This window comes from Rhinopithecus bieti, unplaced genomic scaffold (assembly GCF_001698545.2).
Source record: "Rhinopithecus bieti isolate Rb0 unplaced genomic scaffold, ASM169854v2 scaffold_11252, whole genome shotgun sequence".
NCBI lineage: Eukaryota > Metazoa > Chordata > Mammalia > Primates > Cercopithecidae > Rhinopithecus > Rhinopithecus bieti.
The window spans coordinates 1878666-1894808 of NW_016806895.1; the positions used below are offsets into that span (position 1 = coordinate 1878666).

The window sequence follows — 16143 nt, forward strand, 5'->3', positions numbered from 1 at the left end:
ATGGGCCACATTTCCTCCAATCACGGGGGGAGCAGATTGGCCATGATGAACACCTTCAGCAAAGAGACCAACTGTCTTTTAACCTGATACTGATATGAGAACAAAATCAGTCTGACCCTGAGCCTTTATACAGGAGTAAGATGTAATAACACTTCTCAAGACACCCTTTGAAATAAGGTGAGAATCCTTCTGCCTGAAGACATGCTGACCAAGGGCTGCCTTGCTGTGGTGGCGGCCTGGGCTGCAGGGCTGCTGAGAGCCACCTCTTGGCGCATTGGTCTGGGAGACTCTAAAGTCACTCCCCCTGCAGAGCCTAATTACTACATCAGAAATGTCTGATCTTTGCTGATGGGTGGTTAGCTATTTGAGGGATTTACAAAGCACTAATCCTGATTGACCACAGAAAGATTTTCCCTGCTTAACAAGAAGATGCTAAAAATTACCCAAGGACCTCTGCACCCTCCTGGACTGGCTTGATCTATTTTCATCCATTTTGAACATCCAATTTCTACCTGCTTCTCTGAACCAACTCACAACCCAGTGCCTCTGAGTGACTGACTTTTCATTCCTTGATCCTACATGTGACTCTTCTGCTCAGCATCCTGCCTAGAATCCCCAGTGTCTTATAGGACACAGAAAATGGGACTTTAATGAACAAGTGGGCAGGGTGATTATCTATGGTCTTTTGCCTGTGCTGGGTTTAATCACTGTACCAGCCTCACACATAGGTGGGCAAAAACTCAATTACCTCAAATGCAAGGGCTTTGAGAACTTACACTTGAAACTAGAGTGAGGATCTATCTACCCCAAACAAAGTTACTCAGACACTTCATTACCTAAAATCAGTCCAGAACCTGAGGATGAGCCAAGAGATGTCTAAGCAGCCAACATTATCTACAGAGGACCATATTGTTGTGTTTAAAGTAGCATCTAACTCAAAACAACTGGCTTCTCAGAGGGCTGGATGGCCTATTACCCTTTAAGAAGCCTGGATGAATCCTCTCGAAATAGGAAAAGCTGGGTTCCTTACAGCCTATTTACTTTTTGTTTACACATAATTTTAGCAAGTTTGCATACCTGGTTTCTCAACCCAGAACAGGCTAAAAGAAGATGAGTCCTGAGGTTGCTACAGGTATGAACAAAATAGCACTCTCCCTCACAACAGGGAAAAGTAACCACTCCACAGAAGGAGATCAGAAAATGATACAAAGTAGACCCAAGAACCTCAAAGCATAACAATATGAAGAGATACAAATGGCCACGCATATCTCCAAGGTTTGGGCACTACTGGGTTAACAGCACTGTAACTGAAGTTTCTAAAAATGACCCTAAGTAGAACAGCAATGTGAAATTAAGATCAGTATATTCTATTTTAAAACCTGGTAAGCACATGACTTTTTTAAGAAAAACTTCCATCCAAAATGATGAAATGTTTACATGTGATGTTTATTTTATTTTATTTTGAGATAAGGTCTCACTCTGTCACCCATGCTGGAGTGCAGTGGAGCAATCATGGCTCACTGCAACCTCCGCCTCCCTGGGCTCAGGTGGTCCTCCCACCTCAACCTCCCAAGTAGCAGGGACTACAGGCATGTGCCTCCATGCCTGCTAACTTTTTTTTTTTTTTTTTTGAGACGGAGTCTTGCTCTGTCGCCCAGGCTGGAGTGCAGTGGCCAGATCTCAGCTCACTGCAAGCTCCGCCTTCCGGGTTTATGCCATTCTCCTGCCTCAGCCTCCCGAGTAGCTGGGACTACAGGCGCCCGCCACCTCGCCCGGCTAGTTTTTTGTATTTTTTAGTAGAGACGGGGTTTCACCGTGTTCGCCAGGATGGTCTTGATCTCCTGACCTCGTGATCCACCCGTCTCGGCCTCCCAAAGTGCTGGGATTACAGGCTTGAGCCACCGCGCCCGGCCTAATTTTTGTATTTTTATGTAAAGACAAGGTTTCGCCATGTTGCCCAGGCTGGTCTCAAACTCAAGTAATCCGCCTGCCTTGGCCTCCTAAAGTGCTGGGACTACAGGTGTGAGCCACCACGCCCAGCCACATGTGATATTTAAAAGGACAAACCTTAAGCTAGCTGGAAAGCTCCACTATCCAGAATGATGGGTTTTGTTCTGGATAACTGAGGTTTTGCTATATAGCTGAAGTCGAACCCTCCAGACCACTTCTTAAAGGACATCAGGGAACCTTGTCAGCCAGGGAAATGCCGTTGCTGTGACTTATATGCTATTTGGACGAAGCCAACAGGGGCTGAAGAAGGTTTGACTGTATTTGGTTGTAGGCTTCGCTTGGCACCGTCTCTTTAAAAGGCTGCCTGCCTTTGAACTAATCCTCTATTTATAATCCAGCTGGAGAGAGGCCTCTGCAATGTATACAAATTCCTAGAATTTACAGAGTGCTGCTCACGTAAGCCCTGAGTGAGCCCCATTCCAGAGCTTCTGCCTGGGCCCTCACTTCTCCAGCAAGGACCCTGAATCATCCCGGTGCTGTGGTAGACAGGCCACCTGGCACGCCCAGCGCCCCCACATTCTTGTGGGGAGCACCGGGCACATCTGGGAATGGGGGCATGAGTTGGATTAGGCTCAGTAAACACCATCACTCACTCCTGATGGCCCGCACTGCTCAAAGGCTCTTTCCTAGAGGCCAAGAGTTGAGGCCTCAGGCACAGCTCAGCTCTATCAGGCCGTTCCTTTCTTACAATTCATTCCCTCCCCAACACGACGCCAACTTCACATTTTCCTTTTTTCCCCCCTTGCACAAATTATTGCAAGTCATGGCACTCTAAATATAGCCGCAGCCTGCGCTCCAGATGCCGAGGCCATGCAGCCCCGACATTCTCCTGGTGTCTTTCCAGCCACCTCTTGCTCTTGCTGTCCTTTCTCTTTTCTCACCCTTGCTTTCTCTCTGATACTGCTGCTCTCTGCCTCCCAGTCTCCCCAGGTCTTTCCTGTTTTTCTGGTTCAAAGGAAAGTTCTAAAAGCAAGGCCTGAAGCCTGGACAGCCCCCTGCCCAGCCCTCCAATAGCACTAGCTGTGGGAAAGGGATCCCATCTAGAGAAGAGGCAGAAGTGCAGCGTCCTCTAGGACCCTGGGCCATGCCTGCGGTGGGTTCTTGCCTAACCTTCACTTGCTCGCTTTGTCCAGGAGTCGTTTATCCTCCTTCCTCATCTGTTTCTTCTTCTTCGGTCCTGAACGCCAAAGACTGACTGGCCACTCCTTCCATTTAATAACCTCTTGTGTTACTGGAAAATACCTATTAGGACATCCTCCAAGTCATTACTTTCTTGAAGTTAAATGATATCAATTCCTTTTGCCTTCCTTCCATGGGCTTAGGTGTCCAAAGCTTTCATCATCTGCATGGATTCTCTCCGTACCGTCTCCAAGTTGGCCATATCCCCTGTAGGAAGTAGGGCCAGACCTTGAGTCCTCTGTCCTGCTAAGGGTTTGACATCTGCTTTGTGAGCATAGTGGAGCAATTTACTGATACTTCTTTTTCTTATTATTATTATTTAAGACCTTTATTACATGGTGGCTTGGCAGTTTGTGGACTTTTTGAAAAAAATCTTAGTTGGTCACTTTATTACAAATTAAAAATGAAGCTTCTTAAAAATCTCAACTTGACCAGATTATGAAAACAATTTAAAAACCCGTTTAAAGGCGTATTGAGAAACCAGGCTTTTTAAAAAAAGACGTTTGTATTTACCAAAAAAGGAGACGTCTTTAGGTAAAAAACAATAAAAAACCCCATGCTGCATAGATAATACAGATAGTTCTATTTATCTGGTCAACGGGCAAAAAAGCAAGCACTTAAAGTCTTCAGCTCCAATCTTTTGTTCATTTCTTATTGCTGGAATTTCCATTATTCCTTTCTTGTTGGATGACTTAAACCGGATGATGGTAGAGATGTAAGCGGCATTTTACTCAGCCCCACCCTGCTCAGGCCTCGGGAGCGGTACGAATTCTCAAGCTGGTGGATCGGCTGCTTTTGTCTCTTTGCCATCTGTGTTTAGGTTTTCTGGGCGTCTGCGTCGGTAATTGAATTGCGGTGGTACCGACGTCGAGGTGGCTGGTGACCTTGGGTCTCATCTTCTCCTTGATTTTCTTTATCTTCTTCACTTGCCGTCTCTCTAGGCTGTCTTTGGCGAGGAGGGCCCCTGCAGAATCGTGGTCCATACCCCGATACATACTCTGCCTCACTGGGGTTCTACCTTGTTCTCCTGAACCCTGGTGGTCAGCCACCCTCCATCACTTCTCCTGCACCAGGAGGGTTGGAATACTGTGGTGGACGCCCATAGGGTCTCCGCATGTAGTAGGTGGGGAACCTTCACCTGGCGGTAGGGCCGGCGTTGTTGGGCCTGGCCTTCAGGAGCCACTCTCTGATCCCTCGTTCTTTTCCCCACTCTCCCACTATCTGGTAATTTTGCTGGTAATTGCGTGGAGGAACACCCTACGACGTGGATAGCGTCTATAATGGTTTACCGTCTTCTGGCATAATTTACTGCCTTTGAACTTGGAACACCACCAGGACCTGTAACATTTGCTGCCTCCGCCCACCCTTTTCTCCTTCAACATCAAACTCCACAGTCTCCCATCTCCTACACTGCGAAGGTACTTCCTGGGGTATTTTTCTTTAGGCAGTCTGGTGACAAATACATCTTCCTTTGGTGTCATTCCTGTTGATGAAACCCGTATCGTTCCTTACATTGAACCATTTTACTGTTTCCCAAAACCTTCGTGGCGATGACCTCTTGTCCCGCCGGCAGGCGCCGCGGATGTGAGGCCGCCGGGGCCACCGCTCCCTGCGCTGCTGCCCGTTAGTGCCGGGGCTTGGTGTCCGCGCCGGCTAGGGCGGGGGCGGCGACGGCGGGGGCGGCGCTGGGCGGCGGGCGCTGCTGGGTCTCGGCCTCGCTGCTCTTGGTTGCGGTGATGGGGACTGGGGCCGGCTGTGGCAGCTGCGGCTCCTCCCGGGGTGTGATGGCTGCGGCGGTGGGGCTGCTCAGGGCTCTCTGGGGTCCGCTCTTCGCTCCCGCTACCGATCGAACTCAATTTACTGATACTTCTTAATCACAGGCCCCTAATTTAAAAAGAAGTGCTACAGTGATGATGTGTGTTCATGCCTAACTTGAGGTCCACTCTGATAATAGGCTGGTCCTTTTCTTCACTGAAAGCAAAGCATTTGATTCACTTGCATGTTTTATTCTATCCTTGTCAATATGCTTGTTCACTCACTATTAGTCAGCTTTCTTAAATTCTAACTTGGTGGGCTTATGGTGACTCACATCCCACAGGTGAGGAGTATATAACTATTAAGTCATTCTGCTCATTTATTTATTCAAAAAACAGTTATTGAAAGCTGGGTGCCCCGGTGCATGCCTGTAGTTTCAGCTACTCAGGAGGCTGAGACTGGAGGATACCTTGAGGCCAGGAGTTGGAGACTGTAGCATACTATAAGCATGACTGGGAATAGTCCACTATGAGCATGGCACCCCAGCCTGGGCAACATAGCAAGATCCTATCTTTTTTAAAAAAAAAAAAAACAAGAAACAGTTATAGGATACCTCTTTAGGCCTAGCTATCGATACACAAATAAGAATTTGCCTCAGGAGACACACAGACTAGTCCGGGGCTTCTCAACCTCAGTACAACTCACATCTGGGGCCACAAAATTGTTGTGTGGATGGTCCTGTGTATTGTAGGATGTCTAGCAGCATCCCTGGCCTCCACCCACAAGATGCCAGTAGCACCGCCTCACACACAGATTGTGACAACCAAAAATATCTCCAGCCATGGCCAAATGTCTCCTGGAGCCAAAATCACCCCAGTTTGAGAACCACTGGTCTGATGAGATAGACAGATATGCAAATGATCATTATAGCTCAAAGAAGCCCTACCATAGAGACACAAACACAGGCCCATGCATAGAGGGCACCGGAGTTGAATTCTGAAACTGGGTGCGATTTTTCCACGTAGAGACTGTGCTGGAGAGAGGATATTCTTGACAGAGAAACAGCATGTGCAAAGGCACAGGGGTGTCAAAGAACAAGTCAGCTGCCTGACGTGGCAGCTACTGGGTAGGAACAAAAGGAGATGAGGATGAACTGGGGTTGGCCCCAGTGTCTAAAGAGCCTTGTGTGACTCGGATGCTTGCACTTGATCCTGAAGGTTAGGAAAAGCAGGAAGGTTTGTAAGCTGCCAGCATGGTTATTGGCATGTTGGCATGATGAAGAGAGACAGCTCTGATGACACTCCAGGAAGAGATGATGTGGGCTTGAATGAAGGCAATGGTGCTTGAGAAGGGAACACAAGGGGCAGGATTTGAAAGCTCTTTCTGAGGCAGAGCATGCAGGATGTCTGAGTGGGGATGAAGACAGGGAATCAGCCCAGTGATACAGAGCTGATGGAATCCCGGTGGGTCTGTCTTGGCATTAAGGCTTTTTTCTATCCTGGAAGCATTCTAGAGTTTGGGCTTTGCCCGCCTTGTCTGAGAAGATGAGGCTGTGGAGACACCTTTACGTCAGGGAGTGTTTCTGCTCATTCTTCCTCGTTTGCTTTCAGATCAGGTTCATGGGAGATGTCTGGTGGACAGAACTCCCCACTCCCTTTATGAATTGCATTAAGGACACGAGCTGCTGATTTTGCTGCTGTCCGTGCCTGGCAGGCAGATGGCCCTGAGCCTCAGTTTCTCCATTTGTGATGGGAAGAGAACTCCCTGCCCCATCTCCCAGGATGTGGTGTGTGTGAACAGGGCTGTTTCTGTGGGTGGTTTAGACCCCCATGGGTGCTTGGCACTTCCTGCCTGCAGTTGGCGAGGATTGCGAGCGGTTGTAATCAGGCCTGATGGGAAGGCCCCCGACTCTACCACGGCCTTGAGTGGCTGCCAGCTCCGTGACCAGGCCTGCTTCAAAACTTGCCTGCAAGTTATTTTTCTCAGGGTGTCTGGTTCCTGTAAACAGGCTTTCCCAAACCCTCTCAGGATCCAAGAACCCCCTTTGGCTGTGCATCCCAGTGCCCTTCACGCTCCCCAGCCCAGTGGAAAACCTCAAGACAATCCTACTCCATTCAAGCTTCATGCAAGCCCTCCCCTCCAGCTCCCTCCCTGCCTTCCCAGGTGAGTTAGAGTGAAAGCAGAGAGTAAGAGGCTGGGAAGGAGGCACCTTAGAGAGAGGCTGGCCCCGCCAGGCAGTCGTGATGGTCTCAGGCCTGCTACGTAAACACCTTTCCCCAGCACTTGCTCTGGGTGGGCTAGGTGAGTGGGTTGTGCCAGGAGGCAAATGGTGAGTGTGTGTTTGTGTGTGTGTGTGTGTGTGTGTGCCAGCTCGCTGCCCCCACTCTCAGGAGCCCGGTGCTGATGGTGATCTCTCTCTCAATGCAGGAACAAGGGACTGCATTGTTAGCTGGCCTATCTCTTGGTTTCTGATTCACCCCGGGCCACGGCAGCCTGAGCAGGTTCACAGCTGCTCCGGGATATACTTTCCAGCACATCTAGGGCTTGGAACAGCCCCAGGTTTCAGGAACACATGGTGATGGGGGAGGAGAGGGGCTCAAATAGACTAGGGGTGTGGGGGAAGTGAGCTACTTCTTTCTTTCTTCAAGACGAATCTCCATTTTCATCATCTGATAGCAGGAACAGCATCTGAGGATGGCGGATGAATTGCAAACCTGCTCAGGTCAGGGGAGAGGGCAGGCGCATGGAGGAGATGGGCAGATTCAGTTCATCCTGGCTGAGGTCTTCTTGTGCAGCCGTGTACCCTCTGACACACAGCTCTTGCTCCAGTTTCAGCCTCCGCCCAGCCAGGGCCTGCCAGGGGCGCCCACCCGCGGGGCACTCTGGCACAGATCTCGGAAGTCAGCCCCCAGAGTGGGCCTCTGACTTCCAGCAGCCATGGCCAAGAGGGCAGGGAGGAGCTGGAGACCGGCCCTAAGAGGTGGGACCTGAGGAGCACCAGGTTCCCATCAGCGGGGTCTTTTCTCTCTGTTGCTAGTGGCTGGTTAAGGAGGAAATTGAGACTGTAATTTCCCAGCCTCTGCCATCTCCCTGTTTTCTCTGAGACAGGTAACTGCCTCACAACAGACAGGAGCCAGGTGACACTGCTGTCCCAAGTATTCTGCCCACATTCAACCACAGCCATTCATCCATCCATCTGATGTCTGCTGAGGGCCTTCTAAGAGCCAGGCATGGTCCGGGTGCTGGTTTTTAGCAAGGAGCAGAACACAGTCCCTGTCCTCCAGGAGCCAGGAGAACCCAGAGGAATGGCAGGCATTGACAGCACCAGGTACAAGGAGCTCGGACTGGGCAAAACCAGATTTGAGCACTGTTAGTGACTTTGAAAAGCCCGGACCCTGCTCACCTGGCAGCAGGCAGCCTCCTCTGTGGCCATCTAGCTGGGCAATCTGGGGCAGGGCTCTCTTTGAGCCTGGTCATCTCAGCCCACCCGCAGAGATGACTATAGGTACCTGCCTACATCCTAGGGCAGCTGAGAAGCTCAAAGATTTGTGCCCAGAACCCCAAAATATAAAACCTTTGTCCAGCTCTCAGATTCTTCTCCCCTTTTTCTCGATGGGGTAACTGAGGACTGAGGCCCAACATGCAGGAGCCGGTATCAGAACAGGGAGGCTGCTGTGTGCTACCAGAGCTTGCTGCCCCTCCCGGCCTCTCTGGGCAGTGCTACACAGAGCTGGCCTCTGTGCGGGGTGCAAAGCAGCTCCAGGACTACCACACAGAGCCCCTTTCTCCTGCGCTCTGGCCCAGAGCTCGCTCTCAGGGTCCTATTTAGCGGGTCGGGTAATTGAAAAGGCGACCGCAGGCTGGCAGTGTGACCTTTGGGCCTGCCTGGGCGGGTGATTGAGTTAGGCCCCAAGGGCCCCCACCCCTGAGAGGACCAGCCAGGCCCCAATTCTGCACAGACACAGCAAGGAAGGTGCAGCATGGCAGGGAGGACCAGGCTGAGCTCCTGGCTCCCAGCCCCCATGGGTCACTTGTTCCCCCTGCTTCCCACTGTTCCCATTCACTATGCGGGGTCAAGAACTATCACCTTCTCTTTGAGGATAGACAGGGAGAGGGGACAGGGTGTATGTCAGAGACTAGATGAGTTTGTAGCTGAATAAAAGGGTGTAAGCAGCCTGGTTAAAACAGGAAAGAGCCTCCGTACAACCTAGTCATAGTGCTGCCTTTGACTTTCTACACAGAACTTTCTACAAAGATGGAATGTTCTAGAGTTGCACTGTCCAATAGGATAGCCACTAGCCACATGTGACTATTGAGCACTGAGATGGAGCTGGTGTGACTGAGAAACAGAACCTTTACCTAAGTTTAAATAGCCACATGTGGCTAGTGATATCCATATTGGACATTGTAGGTCTAGCAGTCGGGGGAATGCTGAGGCTTTGGAGCCACACAGATCCAGGTTCAAATCCTGATGCTGCAGCTGAAACTTAGCAGTCCATGGCTGGGGCATGCTGCTTGATCGCTTGAGACTCCGTTTCCCCATCATTTAATTAGACTTCTCTTCTTTGCTTATTTCCGGAGAGATTATAAATAGTGAAATCAGCTTAATTTGGCTCTCTCTGAGATCAACAGGCCACTGTTTCCAACAGTCTGAAAATGCCAAGCAGTCCCACCCACATTCACGGGTCATGCCACGTGGCAGGCCAGTAGGCTCTCCATGATGAAAGAACTTTAAGTTGCATGAGTTTTCAACAGATAAGACTCTTTCTGAACTCTAGCAAAGGTATCTTCTTTTCAACTTCAACTAAAATAGAAAGAATCTCGCTATTTGCCCAGACTGGTCTCGACCTCCTAGCTTCAAGCAATCCTCCCACCTTGGCCTCCCGAAGTTCTGGGATTACAGGTGTGAGCCACCGCACCAGCCTCCCCATCATTAAATGTAGAGCTGAATAATATACTAAGTGGGCCTGGTGGGGGGCCAAGCCCCAGGGTCCAGCTCATAGGAGCTAATTCATCTATTAGGACTGCTGCCTCGGCCCCTGCAGAGATCAGTCCGGGGGCTTCAGGCATCTGTGTTTAGGAGGGCTAGACTGATCCAGGCTTTTTCTTCCTATGCGTGTACTGAAGGACGCCTGCAGGCAGGAAAGGGTTGTTTCTCCTTAGTGTGTGGAGGATTTGACAGAGCAGGTCCAGAAGTGCCAGGACAGGTTGTCAGGCTTGGACCTTCTGCTCTGTGCTCACCAGCTTCATGCTTCATAAACAGACATCCCTAGATTCATTTGGTGAGCCTGGTGGACCCAGGCTGGACAAAGACAGGCTAAGAGGGCATCTCCTGCCCTGGAGCTCAGCCGCCAGCTGTTTACCTCCTGAGCTGCTGCCTATGAGCTGTTGTTCTTCCTCCTACACCTGGATCAGAACTTACCTGTCCCACCTAGTGAGAATCTGCTGATTATTTGCCTGAGTGACAGCTGCCTTGCCTTGGTCCGGGCACTGAGGTCTTCCTAAGATCTGGCCCTGCCGTTGCCAGGAAGTGCATGGCCACTGCACGACTCCAACAGGAACACCAGGGACCATGAAAAAGAGGGAGGCTCTGGGTTGGCAGGAGAGATGAGGTGGGGACAGCTCCCCAACTGCTCTCTGAGGACAGCCACATCCCTGGCCTTGCTCTACGGGAGCCTCTGAGCCAGCCAACCTGGAAACCTTGGTGCTACTGGTGCCATGTCAGTGGGGGCTTCCCAGACTGAGAATCTGGAGCCCAGGACACTCAGCCCTGGGCAGCACTGACAGACCTGTCTTCATGGTGCATGGCACCAGGGGCTTATCCAGATGATGAGGGCCACTGGCCCCTGCCCCCTGGTGACAATGGCCAGGCAGGAGAGCTGGCAAGTGCCAGGTCAGTCAAGAGTCACAGAGGAAAATGGCCCTCATAGTGCCAAGGATAGTGAAGCTTGGTTTCCCCATCACCTCTTCATCTCATCTGCACCAAGTGTAATCATTCAGCCCTACTTCACAGTCCCTCTACAAGGAAGAGGATGGAATGAACTCCACTCCATCCACAGAGGGAAACATGGAGGTTCAGTCACCTAGAGAAAGTCACCTAGAGACTCTGCCTCAGGGTTCTCCCTGCCTCCCACCCCACACCCCACCGGATCACCCTCATCCTCATCCTCCTCCTCCTGATCATCAACACCATTATCATCAACATTTATTAAGTACCTGGTTTTGTGTGGAGCATGCATTGTTACATCATTTCATTTCATCTTCACTACAACTCTGTGAAGCAAGTATCTTTATCCCCAATTTACAAAGGGAGAAACTGAGGACCCAAGAAGTTGTTAACTTGTCTAAAGCCACAAAGCTCCCTGGAGTAGGAGAGAGGCTGTGCAGCCCAGGATGTCACTCCCTGGACATCACAACCGCTCAGGAGAGAGGTGAGGGAGAGACAGAGGAAACACTGGCGGGATGGTCTCTCCCTCATCACATGCCAAAAGGTCTACTTCTGGCAGGGTTGACTGTGTGGCCTGGAGGGAGGGCAGAGAGTGGACAGCGCTGGGGGAAAGGCTGTGCAGGGCCAGCAGGGAAAGCCCTGCAGAAGCAGCTGCAGAAGCATGCTGATCTGAGCCCCCTCCTCTCCACCCGTGGAGCCTTTTCCTCCAGGCCAGCCTGTTCCACAGGAAAAACAATCTCCCCTGCCTGGGGACTTGAGGCCTTGGGGCCGGCTGGGCCACCTTCTGGTCTGTCTTCATTCAGATCCCATTTCTCTCCTCTCTGGAAGCTGGGGGAGGGAGTCACGCTGGGGAAGGCGAGGATGAAGCTAAAGTCTTCATCTGTCCTCCTATAAGCCAAGCAAAGAAAAATAGCCCTTTGCCAAAATCTTTCATCTCAGTCATTTACTCTCGCAGATGTTTTCTGCAATATAAACAAGAAGCAAAGAATGTTGGGGAGGAGAAGAGGGCGGGAGGCGGGTAAGAGGGAAAGGAGGAGTGAATTGACAGCTTTGAAATCTGGGCCTGCAGAGGGCAGGAAACAGGACCTTGGGAGGGTCCCGACTGCCCTGAGAGCCTGGGCATCCTCAGGACACTGCACGGGGCAAGTCGAGGGTCGCTTCCCAGGGTGTCTTTGAAAGGAGATTCTGGAGAGGCAGCCCAGCCCTTGAGTGGGTGGTCTCCCCGGACGCCCTCCCTCTGCCTGGGAAGTGACACATGGACAGCAGCTGCTGGGGCCCTATGGGCCCAATCTGGAGCCATGCCCTGCCAGGGAACACACCTGCCCACCTTAGCACTCCCCAAAAGTTCTGGGGCAAGAACGCTCAGGCTGCTGCCAACAGAGCCATCAGCAGGACTGACAGGAGATGCAGACACCTGCAATGGGCGTTAGGATTTGGTTGCACGGGGGAAAGAAAGAATCTTGAGCTGGAGGGGGTTGGCACATCCTACAGTGGGTCAAGACATAAACCAAGGAAATCAGGTGTCTCTGAGTTCACCATTCTGTGAGATTCCTATTGATGTCAGTAGCTTTTAAACGAATAAGCCTTAGATTACGAACTCAAATGCTGATGGGGGCTGGCAGTAACTCACAGGAGCGAAGCCAGGTGCGCACTGTCCCGACTTGAAGAAGGCTGGCCCATCTAAAGGGGGCACCACCACTCAGTTTTGGCTGGGTATTTAAGACAGTCTAGAAATCCAGAGTTCTGTATAAAGTATCCTGTTTTAAAAAATATTTGCACTAATTAAAAACAAAAACAGAATAATACGGGGCTGGTCACGTGAGACGTGCTGCTGAATAGCTTTTAGTTTGTGAATCATGGATTTGAGATTTTTGCAAAATATGCTGGTTGAATGAATAAATGCTTACTTACTCTTTCTGTTCTTGACTTTAAAAAGGGATTTGTGAGAAGCTTGGATAAGAATCCAATAGCAAGCTTTTACTGGGCATCTACTATCTTCCCAAAATGGAGCTAAACATTCTGATAGATTCAGAGAATCAGAGGACCTGGTCTTGCCCTTGAGGATTTACACTGTAGTTAGGAGACAGAATCAGCTCGTGGTGCAGAGCCTGGGCAGGCACAGGGTTCCAGAGCATGTGGCAACAGACACTGCTCCTGCCTTCAGGGAGCTGCTGTTCTGATCTGTCTCCTGTTCTGTAAAGTGGGAACACACAGGAAATGAGACCAATCCTTGATGGTCCTTGGTTATGCGGCACAGAATGTTTAGGGGAAGGGGAGAAACTAGGCAATGCTTCCAGAGGGTGCAGTGTTTGGGCTGAACCTTGAAAGATAGGTAGGAAGAGCCACTTGTTTCTGGCTAACTGAATTCTGAAACTGGACGACTTCTCACTCAGCCCAAACATTGAGAACTCTGCAGGATCAAGACCCAAGACCACTGAAATGAGGGAGTCCTGCTTGCTAAGAAAGAGTGGCCATCCCACATCTGCCATCAACATCTCACCAAATTGTGTAGAGTGTCTCCAGGATAAAGTCCCTTAGAGCCTTCAGGGGAAAGTCAGTGAATGGGTGGCCTGAGCAGAGCTGCAGCCACAGAGGAAGACCAGCCATTTAGGAAGCAGTGATAGGCAGGCCTGGTGTTCAGCAACCTTTTTGAAAGGAAAGAAGGGGACAGATTTCACACAAGGGCCCATGAGGGTTTCTGAGTGTCTGTGGTTTCCTGTGAATGACTATAGTTTTGTGCTCCTTGCAAGGAAAGGAAAGGAAAGGGAACCAACTCTGAGATTCCCACATATTCCACAAACACACTGCAGGACAGTAGAAATTATTCCTGCTTTACAGAACAGGAGACAGACCAGAGCAGTAAGCCTCCTGAGGGTAGGACCCATGTCTGTTGCTATGTGCGCTGGAATCCCTGGTGCCTGCCCGGGGTCTGCACCAGGGGTTGATGATGCCAAACGTGTCTTCTCTGAGATCTTACAGCCAGAAGTGGCCCAGGGGAAATTCAAACCCAGATCTGCCAGACCCCAAAGCCCTGGCTCCTTCCACGATGCTGGCGAAATCTGCATTTCCATAGATTCCCAAAGGTCACTTAAAGGAGAATGTTGGACGCTCCAAAGTTTGAAGACTATGAATGGGTGCACTCCATCATGGGTCGGCATGCCCAAGGAAGTGTTAGCATGAAGGGGGTGTGGCATACAAACATACTCATGTGTCCAGGCATTCGAATTCAACAGAGATCCTTTGAGACAACATGCCCTCCTTTTCATGCCAGGTAGTCTCTTCTCCAACAGCCCTGTGTGCGAACATCTCTAGGGGAAGCCAACTTACCACCTCACGTCTCACTGTGACTGCCAGCAGGTTGCGCTCTAGGCTGGCCTGGTTAGCCATCACCCAGTGGTCTTTGCACTCTCTTTCTGTCCTCCACCAATAAGGCTCTTCAACATGACTACCTTCCAGACACTTGAGGACCTCTCTTTTATTTGCCAGCTCTCTTATTTATCTCTTCTGCTTTTCCTTCACACATTCTCGTGTGACACACTCTCAGTCCCCTCCTGCCTCCCCATGGTTGTCAGCAAATGCGATCCATTGCATTTTGCTTCTCCTTTAAAAGCAGTGCAGTGGCATTCCAAGTGGGACAGACCAGTAAAGAGACCAGCAGGAGAAATACCTCCCTCATCCTCAACACTCTTCTTCAGTTAATGTTACCTAAGATGACACCAATTTTCTTGGTAATTGTTGAGGTTGACTCATGTCAACTTTACGATCAACACACACCCCTGAGTCTTTCACATCTGCCCCATCCCAGGCTAAAATTTCATTTGTTTAGCCCCAGGTTCCAGATGTACATTAATCCTATTATATTTCATCTTGTTACATTCAGCCACCATGAATCCAAACTGTTGGGATCTTAGGAGATTCTAATTCTGTTATCCAAGATGTGAGCTGCCTCTGAGAGTTATTCCTAGTCTCTAATAGAACTGTTGAAATGGAAGGGCCATGGGAGATTCTGGGACACGGATGGAACCACCCATCAGGCTGACGTCCATCAGTTTGTTAGCAGCTTTAGGGCCAGTCACTCAGCACATCCCCAGCTGTCCCAGTGACACTGTCTCCAGCCCTCCTTGTTCTCAAGAGAGCCATGAGGTGTCTGCTCTGCTGCCTACCACAATGCCATGCACTACCAACTTAGGAATCCCGTCCCCTCCCTCCAAAAAAGTACAATGAGTAGGTCATCTTTTTTCTTGGTGAATCCATGCTGATTCCTAACGATCATCACTTTCTTTCCTAAGCCTTCATAAGCCATCCCTTTCCTTGTAGATGAAAGAAATTAACCCTGAGTCCAAAGCAGAAGCCTTCAGACAGCTGGACGTGTTAACTCATTATGCTGGGCATCTCCATTTGCCCCTCCACAGCCACCCCATCCTCCCCCCTACTGCTCTGTGCCCCAGGAGGCTGGCCTTGTGGACCGCATTACTGGGCACACTTGCCCTCTGGCTTCAGTTGGGTTCTGCCAGTGGGAGGCACCAGCAAGAGACAGGAGGGTGGAGCTGGGCATAGTGGCTCACACCTGTAATCCCAGTACTTTGGGAGGCCAAGGTGGGTGCATCACCTGAGGTCAGGAGTTTGAGACCAGCCTGGCCAACATGGTGAAACTCTACTAAAAATACAAAAAATTAGCTAGGCATGGTGGTGCGCACCTGTAATCCCAGCTACTCGGGAGGCTGAGGCAGGAGAGTTGCTTGAACCCAGCGGGGTTGAGGTTGCAGTGAGTTGAGATCAAGTCACTGTGCTCCAGCCTGGATGACAGAGAGAGACTCCGTCTCAAAAACAGAGAGAGACAGAGACAGAGAAAGAATGAGAGAGAGAGAGAGAGAGAGAGAGAGAGAGAGAGAGAGAGAGAGAGAGAGGGAGAGAAGGGTGGTGGGACAAGGTCAGGATATTTATTTATCCTCCTGGTTCTACTGTAATGGGTCCTTGCTTGGCTGTGTCTCTCCACTGCCCCTCTGCCTAAGGCCATAGCCCCTGATGGGTGGCTGTCTGCTCCAGATACTTTCTCTTTCACTTCTCTCCCTTTACCCTTCAGGCTCCCCACCCCTGCTAGCCCTGGAGGGCTTCACCTTGCCTTGTTAGCTTCCTTTAGCTTTACGCATAACTTGTAAGTAGTCACATTTCTAAATTCTGCTCAATTAACCCATTTGAGTGTGCCTTCTGTCTCCTGCCAGAACGCTGACCAATACACTCATATTTTGAGT

The 16143-nt window shown here is 50.4% G+C and overlaps 1 pseudogene; it reads right to left on the minus strand.

Moving 5' to 3' along the window:
• Positions 1–3961: 3961 nt before the first annotated feature.
• Positions 3962–14278, minus strand: LOC108533746 (nuclease-sensitive element-binding protein 1-like; annotated as a pseudogene).
• Positions 14279–16143: the final 1865 nt, after the last annotated feature.